Source organism: Salvelinus sp. IW2-2015, linkage group LG7 (genome assembly GCF_002910315.2).
Source record: "Salvelinus sp. IW2-2015 linkage group LG7, ASM291031v2, whole genome shotgun sequence".
Classification (NCBI taxonomy): Eukaryota; Metazoa; Chordata; class Actinopteri; order Salmoniformes; family Salmonidae; genus Salvelinus; species Salvelinus sp. IW2-2015.
Window position 1 is genome coordinate 20,692,019 of NC_036847.1, and position 12,078 is coordinate 20,704,096.

Genomic DNA, 12,078 nt, shown 5'->3' on the forward strand with positions numbered 1-12,078 from the left:
GCCAAGCCCTCAAGCCAACTTTCTGAAGGCCAACTGATTTTTAAGAGAGATAAATGAACAGAGGGCTTATCAGTGTAACACATGTCCAATAGTAGAGTGTGGGTAATTACACTGGGCCCTGTGTTCCCATCATTCCCCTCTCCTCCTGTAGACCTGCCACTGAGTACACACCACTACCCAACAGATACCGTAGCTCTGCAGAGGGGGGTAGTGTTCTTATAGGGACTTTATGTGGGACTGCTGCTGGTCCAATCCACTAAACCAATTTTCAGCTCATGCCCTGCCATTATGATTTCCCTCACTGTTGTTTATATTTCTTCTTGTGGATTGCACTGAATTCTTACAGTGAGTGATGCTGTTTCTTTGAGATTCTGGTCGAAATTCAAAGTGCCCCTGTTATCCTTTTGACATTGTGAGGACAGTACACTCACAGTTTGCATCACTAATATCAATGCCTGGGATAATTCTGTCTCATGTTGTGTTGTGAATCATCTTCTCTGAAAGGGCTTACTGAACCACTACTGAATGCCTACAGTCACTCCTTGATGCCTACTGTACCTTGGCATCTCTGTGAGTGTGCTAATCCAAAAAATGGTTGCTGGCAATGTGATTTCATCAATGCTGAAGTTTTGAGGTGGAATTTGTATTGTGCCAGTGACAACTAAGGACAATACCAGCAGAGAGAGTGAGAGGACAAAGCAAATGGGTAATTCAATTTAGTGACCATAGAAACCTCATCTTCAGTGTACAACTGACCCAATTTAAAGGTCACCTGGATGGAAGAGATACTTCCTTGGGAAGGGGTTCCCTCCTCTGATATACAGTTTGGTGATACTGTAGGACATTTCATGAGTTAGTCATGGTATTCTGTATGATTTGAATATAAAGTAAGAGGACCAAAGTAGCACATTTAAGCCCCAAATATGAAGCCATGTAGGTAGGGATAAGAAGTCTAGCTCTCCAGACTTGGACTAATAACGAACGATTTACCTTCTGGCATTTTTAAAGCAGTGCACATTTCTCTTAATGTGAATTGAAAAGCGCTGAAGTAGAAAATCATTTCATCACAGTGTCAGTAGCAGAGTCATTCTCTGAATCCATCAGCGATAAATGATTACCTCTGTTYAGATGGAGAACTGAGCTGGAAGGCCTGTGATATCCCCTGTCATTTAACTCAACACACCACCCACACCACTAAGTACCCTCCATGTAGGCACACAGTAAGTGCAAAACTTTATTGGGTGTTCAGACATGATTGATAATAAAGATCCAACCCATTTGGATAGAGCTAACACCATGACCAAACCGGCCCCACGCGTGTGTCTGCGTGCGCATGATCCTTTTGTCTATCCCCACCAGACGTGATCATGAATCAATTATATACATTTTGGGGCAGGTCAAAACCCACACAAAACATTCATGACATTTTGCTCGATAGCTGTTGCTAGCAGTTTGTCCTGGGAGATGAACATTGAGTTGTTATTTTACCTGACATGCATATGGCCCTCTTTTTAGCTGCTTCTTTGTAGAATTTTGAACTGGAGTCATACAAAATCAGGTGTTTCTCTACTTTGATGATTAATCCACTGATAAAAAGGGAAACCTAGTTTTTTAAAACTTATATTTGATTAATCTCTCCCCATTCATCTTTCAAGCACCCATGTGGGTTTGTATCTTTGTGAAAACCAATAAGGAGATGGGAGAGGCGGGACTTGAAGCACGTTAAGCATCTCAAATAGAACCAAGTTCTATTTTAGCATTCACCAATGCAGACGCAACGAGCGTGAGCAGTGTGGATGAAATTATTGAATAACACGTACACGTACATTTATTTTGCAATGCTCGCGCARGCTACGTGGCTGGTCTGGTTTCCCTGTAACATGCTGACTAGACTGGGCACGAGCGTGCATGTGCCATCACCCGCATGTTGATTTTGTCCATCCACACCAGACGAGATCAGGATGTGCAGGTTTAAATATCAAAACGAACTCTGAACCAACTATAATAATTTGGGGACAGGTTGAAACGTATTTAACATTCATGGCCATTTTGCTAGCTAGCTTGCTGTTGCTAGCTAATTTGTCCTGGGATATAAACATTGTGTTGTTATTTTACCTGAAATGCACAAGGTCCTCTACTCCGATAATTCATCCACAGATAAAAAGGTAAACCAAGTTTATTTCTAGTAATCTCTCCTCCTTCAGGCTTCTTCTTCTTTAGACTTTATTTGGTGGTTGGCAACCAACTTTAAGGTGCATTACCACCACCAACTGGACTGGAGTGTGGACCTCAGTTCATCTTTCAATCACCCATGTGGGTATATGCTCCTAAAAACCAATGAGGAGATGGGAGAGGAGGGAGTTGCAGCGCGTCAAGAGTCAAAAATAGAACCAAGTTTTATTTTAGCGCCTGGCTACGCAGACGCTCGTTGATGTGCGCAAGCAGTTTGGATTAAATTATTGAACAACATGTATGTGTAAAAACAAAAATCCAACGCGCATATAACGCGATCATTGTGGTCAGCATGTAAGTTTATCTGGGTGTTTTGATCTGTGCGTTGGGTTCATTTCAATTGATCATATGCATCCTATTGTTATATCCACAAAAGTAACAAGTTTGATTTAATAATTTACATTTTGACTGTGGACAAATGAGTCCAATTTGTCACTTACAGTAATTATCCTTCTCTGCCTGCTGTATGGTCATAGACTGCCAGTGAATAGTTATAATTTCCTAGTGTCACAATTGGCAACCAAGAATCAGAAGAAGAAAATAAACATACAAAGATGCTCTCTGTATCTCCTTCTGACTTTTATTCTGTGCAGATGTTACTATAGCAACAATCCAGCCTTTTGCCTTGTTGCATTGGAGTGCTGCATGAGGCTAGAGCTGCACTGAACTGAAGAGACCAGTGACTCACCATAACAAGGTTCCTGTTATGTGTAAATCACAGGTGGCTGCTGAGGGGAGGACAGCTCACAATAATGGCCGAAACGGGGCGAATGGAATGTTATCAAATACATGGAAACCATGTGTGATGTATTTGTTACCATTCCACTCATTCTGCTCCAGCCATTACCATGAGTACGTCCTCCCCAAATAAGGTGCCACCAACCTCCTGTGGTGTAAATACAGTACATTGACAACCACTGATCATTATCAACCCTTGCTCTGGTTGTCTGAGTCTAAGCAAGCATTTTATGTAAAATATTGTTTGTAGAGCTTCATGCATTAAACATACCTTGAAATGTACACTAGAACACTGTACTTAAATTGATACTTTTTTTAAATGCATTAAAAACTTTGACCCAATGTGATACATCCAGAAATTGAGGAATAACATTGAAACAATGTTGACTCAACAAATTTGTGCCTGGTGAGATGTTATGCGTGATTTTTATTTTCATGGTTTTCATGCATCTTTTTAAAATTTAACTCAACAGGTTTCTCTAGCCTGTTGATGTGAATACTATTTATTCCCTTTGAAGATTTGTCTGAGGCGTACAGTCACACCAGTAAACCAACTAGGGATTTGAATTTCAACCAAACCACAAGATGGTATATGACAGAGACGGTACAATGTGAGTCGAATGGCAGTCATTTTCATGACTGATTTGCATATTAATTATATTTTCATGCTACGTTTCACTTTATGCAATGTCACCACCAACTGAGGAAAAAAAGTGATTTGCATAATAACAAGTCAGAATGGCAAAGGTTGCACCATACAAATAATACTTGCCTGGCTGTGAATAATATTGTGTAGCTTGGTGCTACAACTTGTTGTCCACAGTGTAAATGCTGCTTTGACAGATCTGGTTGACTAAATTAATAAAACATTAATTAAAATGTTGTAGTAGAGATAAAGACAGAGATAGAGTAGAGAGATGCGTAAATGAGCTCAAACAAAGATTGACCTCTTGTCAGTCCTCACCATCCACCATACCATGACAATTCTCGATTTGCAGTAAAGCCATTTCAACCTTGAAATTCAAGCTGTAATGCAATCCATTCAGACTTAGCTACTATAGCCTGGGTGGAAAAAATGTCCCGCTCATTGGCCTATAGTACCTACTATCATGTTTCTTGTTATATCTGGGAAGTATTATCTTGCCCTATGCGAAGCATTGATTTGAGAGTCCTTAAACAGCTTTATGACACTGCTAGTATAATTATTATTTTTATGACTGAGTTTGTTTTGTTACAGAAGAAGAGAGAGATGTGAATTTCCGCCTACGTCCTCCACAGACTTTTGTCCCTTTGTGGAACTTTTCACTTGTACTTCAATGTCTTGAGTCCCCTTGAAGAGGTGCACTTAAGGATTCTTTCTTTCTATTTTGCTTGCTTTATTTTGCTGCAGTGTCAGCTAAGCAATGTCAGTGACCTACACGCACTCTTGGTTTATTCCTCATATTTACAGTTGGCAAATATATTGTATTTGGTTGTGCCATGCCTGCGTGGGAGCATCTACAGTATAGGTTGGGGCCCTTATGACCTCTCTCCTGTTTGCTGGTTGGTGAGGAGTATTTCAGCCATGTTTCTGCTTTATCCTCCTCCCATCTCTATTTTTCCCACATCAATCCCTAACTGTTCAGGGACACAGCCTTTTCACAGGTCAATTAATTTTAATCATAGTGTGTCAATTTAATCTTGGTTCAAACCGCTAGACGAACACTTAGTGAAAATCTCATTAACCTTCCAATTTCCAATATCCTCACCTCATTAGTATTGCAAAGCAATGACTCAGTCATTTCAGGTGGTAAACAAACTCTGGAATTTTAAAATGTAGAAGCTTTGAAATGCAGTCAATGTTTTTACAATATTTAATATTTAAATTCTCTACCCACATAGGACATAACCATACCTGAATGCAGAGTCAGAGACGCTGACCGTGTTAACAAACCACGTAATATAATTAATATATTTGATACATGCTTTTGCTATATTGTGGAAAAGAAGAGGACATCAGCATATTGAGTTAAGATCACATCTAGGCTCCTTGTCTCCTCCCTGTCTGTCGGTTTGAGATGGCTTAGGCAGTCATAGATGGGGATCTCATCTCACCTTCCGCCCTGGCCCCTCTCCCAAGTCCCTCACTGTGTTCAGAGCATGTTCACCTGTACAGTGTAAATATAAGGACATACGTGCTAGATAAGACAAAACCTAGGTTTTGTTTGTTGTAGCATGTATTGTATGTCCTAAGAACACGTGCTTTCTATCCCTTCATATGCCTGTGCAGAACTAATGAGATGCAGGCGCATTTTCATTAGGGCCATGCACTCTTCAATGCCGCATGGCGGCAGGCAGCAAACCACAGTGYTCTGGTTACCATGGTCCTTATCTCCTCAGCATTCTGATAGGGTCTGCAATTCTCAACATTTGATTTCATGCCGCCAGGATCGTGCTCTCAGAGGAGGGGAGATCTATCCGTGGCTCGCATCAGCAAAGACGACACCTTGCAGGAATAATGTTGACTTTGTCAGAGAGAGAACAGGATGTGACTCTTTGTAGCTGTGTTTAGATTTACCAGAGACTCATTTTATATAATATAAAAATGTCACTAATGCCTTAAAAAGCCATTAAAAAAATAAGTGAAAATGTATTTAATGCTTTTTGACGTTTCTGTCTCATCAGCCTACATAAGAGTTTATTTTAATTACATTTTCATCCTGGCTCTTATTGCAGTTTAACACCTGACTTGCCCAGCTGTGCTCACATGTGAGCCATCATGTATCCAGACCTGGCCCTCCTCAAACCTGCTCCCTGGGCCCCTGCAGCTGATGGCTCTGTGTTCCTCCCTGATCCCTCACATCTGTTTCAATTAGCTTCCTTACTATATAGGTGAGGCCTTTCAATCAAAGCTTAATCATACAAAAATTAAAGTTGTGTATTTTGTGTGGCGCAGTGCTAGAGGTGTTACTACAGACCCAGGTTCAATCCCGAGCTGTGCCACAACCGGCCGTGGCCGGGAATCCCATAAGACAGCACACAATTGGCCCAGCGTTGTCCGGGTTAGGGGAGGGTTTGACCGAGGGGGCTTTACTTGGCTCCTCGTGCCCTATCGACTCCTTGTGGCAGGCCGTGTGCCTGCAGGGTGACCCTGGTCGCCAGTTGAACAGTGTTTCCTCCGAAAAAATGGTACGGCTGGCTTCTGGGTTAAGCTGGCGGGTGTTAACTTCTCTGGGACGCTAACGTCCCACTTGGCCAAAAGCCAGTAAAAATGCAGAGCGCCAAATTCAAATAAAGTACTATAAAAATCTAACTTTCATGAAATCACACATGAAAGATACCAAATTAAAGCTACACTTGTTGTGAATCCAGAATTCAAATAGGCTTTACGACGAAAGCACACCAAACGATTATGTTAGGTCAGAGCCAAGTCACAGAAAAAAACTGCCATTTTTCCAGCCAAAGAGAGGAGTAACAAAAAGCAGAAATAGAGATAAAATTAATCACTAACCTTTGATGATCTTCATCAGATGACACTCATAGGACWTCATGTTACACAATACATGTATGTTTTGTTCGGTAAAGTTCATATTTATATCCAAAAATCTYAGTTTAGGCGGGACGCTACTGTCTCACTTGGCCAAAAGCCAGAGAAAATGCAGAGCGCCAAATTCAAATAAATTACTATAAAAATCTAACTTTCATTAAATCACACATGAAAGATACCGAATTAAAGCTACACTTGTTGTGAATCCAGCCAACATGTCAGAATTCAAATAGGCTTTTCGGCGAAAGCAAACTATGCTATTATCTGAGGAACAGAGTAAACAAAGAGAGAGAAGCATATTTCAACCCTGCAGGCGCAACACAAAACGCATAAATAAAAATATAATTCATGCCTTACCTTTGACGAGCTTCTGTTGTTGGCACTCCAATATGTCAAATCAAATCAAATCAAGTTTATTTTATATAGCCCTTCGTACATCAGCTAATATCTCGAAGTGCTGTACAGAAATATGTCCCATAAACATCACAAATGGTCCTTTTGTTCGATTAATTCCGTCGATATATATCCAAAATGTCCATTTATTTGGCGCGTTTGATCCAGAAAAACACAGCTTCCAACTTGTGCAATGTGACTACAAAATATCTCAAAAGTTACCTGTAAACTTTGCCAAAACATTTCAAACTACTTTTGTAATACAACTTTAGGTATTTTTTTACCTAAATAATCAATAAAATTGAAGACGGGATGATCTGTGTTCAATACAGGATTAAAACAAACTGTAGCTAGCTTTCTGGTCACGCGCCTCTAACAAACAGTACACTTCAAGTGACCCTCGTTCAAGATGGCCGTACTTCTTCATTACACAAAGGAAAAAACCTCAACCAATTTCTAAAGACTGTTGACATCCAGTGGAAGCGGTAGGAACTGCAAGAATGTCAATTAGAAATCTGGATTCCCAATGAAAATCCATTGAAAAGAGAGTGACCTCAAAAACAAAATCTGAATGGTTTGTCCTCAGGGTTTCGCTTGCTAAATAAGTTTTGTTATACTCACAGACATGATTCAAACAGTTTTAGAAACTTCAGAGTGTTTTCTATCCAAATATACTAATAATATGCATATCTTATCTTCTGGGGATGAGTAGCTGGCAGTTGAATTTGGGTATGCTTTTCATCCAAACGTGAAAATGCTGCCTCCTATCCTAGAGAAGTTAAGGAGCGTGGTTAGGCGGGTCATGTTTCGGAGGACGCATGACTCCACCTTCGCCTCTCCCGAGCCCGTTGGGGAGTTGCAGCAATGAGACAAGATCAAAATTGGGATAAAAAAGGGCAGGTCATTTTGTGAAATGGTCATGTGAAATGTGATAACTAGGCCTATAGTATCCTTAATTAGCATTCAAAAAGTGAATCCATTCTTCTCTAGCCAATCTTCTGTATCATGCTTCTAACGTCAGTACAGTAGCTTATCCTTCGGAGGGGGGAGGGGCAGGTAGGTTAAACATATACACACGCTGGCAAGTTTTTGAGTGACAGAGAGGGCTTTGCATAGGCACTTTGTTGCGTTTTTTTGTTGGACTAGAAAAAAATTGCCTGGAATGTAAAATAACATTATTAACCGGTTCCCATGCTTTTAAAATAACGGTTCTGTATGGATCACTTTCTGTATGAAAAATGGATCACTTTCATTACCGGTTCTGTTTCTGTTCCTTGAAAATGTTTGTTATTTTCCGGTTTAATTCCCTGAACCGGTTCCAACCCCTGATTAGAAGTGAAGGTTCAGCTTTTTAACAGCATGTTACAGTACGTATATGTACAGTGGCAAGAAAAAGTATGTGAACCCTTTGGAATTACCTGGATTTCTGCATAAATTGGTCATAAAATTTGATCTGATCTTCATCTAAGTCACAACAGTAGACCAACAGTCTGCTTAAACTAACAACTCACAAACAATTATGCGTTTTCATGTCTTTGTTGAACACAATGTGCAAACATTCACATTGCAGGGTAGGAAAAGTATGTGAACCCTTGGATTTAATAACTGGTTGACCCTCCTTTAGCAGCAATAACCTCAACCAAACGTTTTCTGTAGTTTTCTGCGCAACGGTCGGGAGGAATTTTGGACCATTCGTCTTAACAAAACTGTTTCAGTTCAGCAATATTCTTGGGATGTCTGGTGTGAACCGCTCTCTTGAGGTCATGTCACAGCATCTCAATCGGGTTGAGGTCAGGACTCTGACTGGGCCACTCCAGAAGGCGTATTTTCTTCTGTTGAAGCCATTCCGTTGTTGATTTACTTCTGTGTTTTGGGTCGTTGTCCTGTTGCATCACCCAACTTCTATTGAGTTTCAATTGACAGACAGCCTAACATTCTCCTGCAAAATGTCTTGATAAACTTGGGAATTAATTTTTCCGTCGATGATAGCAAGCTGTCCAGGCCCCGAGGCAGCAAAGCAGCCCCAAACCATGATGCTCCCTTCACCATACTTTACAGTTGGGATGAGGTTTTGATGTTGGTGTGCTGTGCCTTTTTTCCTCCACACATAGTGTTGTGTGTTCCTTCCAAACACCTCAACTGTAGTTTAATCTGTCCACAGAATATTTTGGCAGTAGTGCTGTGGAACAATCAGGTACTCTTTAGTGAACTTCAAACATGCAGCAATGTTTTTTTTGGACAGCAGTGGTGTCCTCCCATGAACACCATTCTTGTTTAGTGTTTTACGTATCGTAGACTCGCCAACAGAGATGTTAGCATCTTCCAGAGATTTCTGTAAGCCTTTAGCTGACACTCTAGGATTCTTCTTAACCTCTTTGAGCATTCTGCGCTGTGCTCTTGCAGTCATCTTCACAGGACAGACATTCCTAGGGAGAGTAGCAACAGTGCTGAACTTTCTCCATTTATAGACAATTTGTCTTAGCGTGAACCGATGAACATCAAGGCTTTTAGAGATACTTTTGTAACCCTTTCCAGCTTTATGCAAGTCAACAATTCTTAATTTTAGGTCTTCTGAGATCTCTTTTGTTCGAGGCATGGTTCACATCAGGCAATGCTTCTTGTGAATAGCAAACTCAAATTTTGTGAGTTTTTTATAGGGCAAGGCAGCTCCAACCAACATCTTCAATCTGGTCTCATTGATTGGACTCCAGGTTAGCTGACTCCTGACTCCAATTAACTTTTTCCAACCTACACTGTGAATGTTTAAATGCTGTATTCAATATAGACAAGAAAAATACAATAATTTGTCTGTTGTTGTGACTTAGATGAAGATCAGCTCAAATTTTATGACCAATTTATGCAGAAATCCAGGTAATTCCAAAGGGTTCACATACTTTTTCTTGCCACTGTATCTGTCTATCAAATGCTATAGCGAGGTATGCATGTTCTTGTTTTGAGGGGCAGTAATAGATTCAGAGACCACCTCTCATGTCTGGCCACATCTCATGTCTGGCACTGGTTTGGATTCTTCAAGTGTAAATTATTCATAGAAAATATAGAAGCTTATGGAAATTAGATTTATAAGCATCACTTGTGGCTTAAATTACCCCACAGCAAGAGTGGAGGTGATAGACACAGCAAGGATTTGCCAGAAACTGAAGTGTGTATGTGTGTCTGTGCAAAAGGATCTGAGATTGTTTTACCCTCTGGTTTTTCTAAACTGTAGGAAATGCACCTCAGTGCTATTGGCGTCACTACAGGCCCTGGTTCGATTCCAGGCTGTATCACAACCGGCCGTGATTGGGGGTCCCATAGGGCGGCGCACAATTGGCCCAGCATCGTCCGGGTTAGGGTTTGGCCGGGGTAGGTTGTCATTGTAAATAAGAATTTGTTCTTAACTGACTTGCCTAGTTAAATAAAGGATAAATAAAAACAAATAAAAGTCTGTGCATGTCTCTGTGTCTGTGACTTTGTGTGTGTGTGTATGCAGATTTGTTGCCTCAAGCACAGCACCTGGTCCTCTAGCCGTCCTCCAAAGCACAGGCCGTAGTGAACATATTCATGACCAAGATAAAATTCAGTCTCTCTCTCTCTCTTAACCTAAATCCAATGACATGGTGAAATGTTTTGTTGATTTCACGTTAGTTGACAACTCAACCAAATGTAAATCAAAACTAAACATTGAACTGATGTCTGTGCCCAGTGGGATCCTATTCATCCATGTTCTTGAAAAACAATGGCCTGTATGGACGGCAAGTTTAACTTGTTTACAGTATATGGGTTTAAAATGTAGGTTTATTTCAGCCTTTCTGTAACAATCGAGTTAAGTGATTGCTACATTTATAGGCTCCAGAATACAATCTTTTATATTCAGGCAAACCCTCTATCCCTAAACACCCCACTCAACCATTCCTCCTCCGTATGTTTACAGTCAGTGGTGGAAAAAGCACTCAACTGTCATACTTTAGTTAAAGTAAAGATACATAATAGAAAATTACTCAAGTAAAAGTGAAAGTCACCCAGTAAAATACTACTTGAGTAAAAGTCTAAAAATATTTGGTTTTAAATATACTTATGTACACAAAAAAATGGAAACCATATCCTGAAACATACTGCTATCCTTAGGCCTAATCATATCCTTAAATTATAGGATTAAAAAGCACATTTTTGTTTTCATATTTATTTTTTACGATTAATACCCATTTTGACTTTGTGGTTGTGTTATCTAGTGGGAACCATTTGACTCCTTAATTGACACACCCTGACAGCTGTCACACACTTACAGGTATAGGCCTGAAACAATTGAACGTAAATTGTTTTGGGGAGGAATAGCATGCAAGAGGAAGGTGGACATACATTGTATTTGGAAAGTATTCTTACCCCTTGACTTTTTCCACATTTTGTTACGTTACAGCGTTATTCTAAAATTGACTGAATCGTTTTTTTCCCTCATCAACCTGGGGCGGCAGGGTAGCCTAGTGGTTAGAGCTAGTAACCGAAAGGTTGCAAGTTCAAATCCCCGAGCTGACAAGGTACAAATCTGCTGTTCTGCCCCTGAACAGGCAGTTAACCCACTGTTCCTAGGCTGTCATTGAAAATAAGAATTTGTTCTTAACTGACTTGCCTAGTTAAATAAAGGTAAAAAATAAACATAATACCCCATAATGACTGTTTTGTTTTTTCATAAGTATTTAGACCCTTTAGTCAGTACTTTGTTAAAGCACTTTTGGAAGCGATTACAGCCTCGACTCTTCTTGGGTATGACGCTACAAGCTTGGCATACCTGTACTTGGGAAGTTTCTCCCATTCTTCTCAGTCAGGTTGGATGGGGAGCATCGCTGCCAAGTTATTTTCAAGTCTCTCAAGAGATGTTCGATTGGGTTCAAGTCCGGGCTCTGGCTGGGCCACTCAAGGACATTCAGAGACTTGTCCCGAAGCCACTCCTGCGTTGTCTTGGCTGTGTGTTTAGGGTCGTTGTCCTGTTGGAAGGTGAACCTTTGCCCCAGTCTGAGGTCCTGAGCGCTCTGGAGCAAGTTTTCATCAAGAATCTCTCTGTACTTTGTTCCGTTCATCTTTGCCTCGAACCTGGCAAGACTCTCAGTCCCTGCCTCTGAAAAACATTCCCATAGCATGATGCTGCCACCACCATGCTTCACTGTAGGGATGGTGCCAGGTTTCCTCCAGACATG